The following is a 1,667-nucleotide window of genomic DNA, read 5'->3' as shown; positions in this document are numbered from 1 at the left end:
TTTCAGGGGTTTACTGTTCTACGCAGATCAGCTGTCACAAGAGACACACGAGTGTCAGAGATACATTTTCCAGCAAAATAAGTGCAACTACCACACCTAAAACGAACTGGCGGACATTTCAATGACACTCATTTACCAATCCGAACAGTCAAGTAGCTCTTTCTGTTTCACCAGAATTGTTTTCTTTCAGTCCGTTTTGGGCTCATAAATGGATTAGAAAGAGGCGTTACAGATAACTTACGTTAAATCTGCAGCGACATTCTACAAACTTAATTCACTACCACTCATAAAAATATTCGCTGCGGACAGGATTCGAACCTGTGCGGGGAAACCCCATTGGATTTCGAGTCCAACTCCTTAACCACTCGGACACCGCAGCTACACGACGCTCTTGTTAGAAACTTCTGATATCACTGCCTGTGAGTGAGCTTATTATAGTGACATTTTAATAATGTTCTGAGTGTAGCTGGTAGCTTTCATTTGCAACACGTGATTGTTGGCGATCTCACTAATCTTCTTTGTCTGAAATACAGTTGGTTATCCTCTGGAGCTCCGGTAAGGAGGCCACAACTGGTTCTGCAAGTGGGGCCACCTTGACCTTCCTCAACAAACAGCGGTTCCCCTAACTAATTCAAGAAAGGGTTGCAGGAAACACTGACTTCACAATTGCAGAAAAGTTTATTTCTTTATTGAGATTTGGTTTCATTAACATACAGTCAGTCATAATGGTAGTGGAGTAAAGTGCCGTAATACCAAATAGCGGAAATGCTACGCATAATGGTCTAAGACCGTTTCTTGACTCTTTCGTAGGATGATGCAAACCAGACTTTATGTATTTAGATTGCGGGATACTGAACTTGCCAGACGGATGTAACATTATGGCATTTTTGCACATACCGGCCATGGTACTCGAGCTACAATTCAGGCGACATCTCATTCTGGACAGGAGCATTTTCATGTTACAGAAAAGCAGTAAAGGGTAGAGCAGTCAGTCCCACTTTATGTTTATTACATATTTAGATTTCGGTCATTTATGGCCTTCTTCAGTGCAGTAAACGTAAGTTGAAACATTAAAACCACTTATATATGCACACAGTCCCAACAGGACTCTTCATGTCAGAGGCTGAGTTCACAACGTGACTACGTGCCTATATCAGTGGTTTTAATGCTGCAACTCCAATTTACTGCAGTGAAGAAGGCCATACAGTGACTGAAATCTAGATATTTAGTAAACACAATTTGCGACTGATTGCTGTGCCCCTTACTAATTGAAATTAATAAAGTCGCTGGGCACAACTGTTTCTCTGTAGAATTAAATCTGATATACAGAAAATTTCTATTTCACGCTGTTGCTAAAGTATTAGAAGTATGTTATATTGTAAAATGTTACCATAAAACATCTTCTTTCATTTTTCCGTGTACGAAAATCAGGTAAATACCACTGAACAATCACACCACCTTCACCAAATATCACTGGCGTCAGTATTTAGGTCACGACTCCTTCGGCTGGTTTCATGCTGTACTCTATTTGTCCTAGCTTGCACTAATCTTTTATATTGTACGCACTATATATTACTTCTTTGATCTCTTGTTTTACTGTATTCTAGTCTTTCCCCTCTACTTCCGGCGTAACAGATGTCTCATTAATCTGTCCATTCTTCTGGTAA

At 40.1% G+C, this 1,667-nt stretch overlaps 1 non-coding gene across 1 annotated transcript; it reads right to left on the bottom strand.

Moving 5' to 3' along the window:
• Positions 1-297: 297 nt before the first annotated feature.
• On the bottom strand, positions 298-379 carry Trnas-cga (transfer RNA serine (anticodon CGA)). The gene has a single exon. It is a non-coding gene; the product is annotated as a tRNA-Ser (tRNA).
• Between the last annotated feature and the right edge of the window lie 1,288 nt (positions 380-1,667).

Source organism: Schistocerca gregaria, chromosome 1, assembly GCF_023897955.1.
Source record: "Schistocerca gregaria isolate iqSchGreg1 chromosome 1, iqSchGreg1.2, whole genome shotgun sequence".
Classification (NCBI taxonomy): Eukaryota; Metazoa; Arthropoda; class Insecta; order Orthoptera; family Acrididae; genus Schistocerca; species Schistocerca gregaria.
This window is presented reverse-complemented; position numbering and strand designations above follow the sequence as displayed.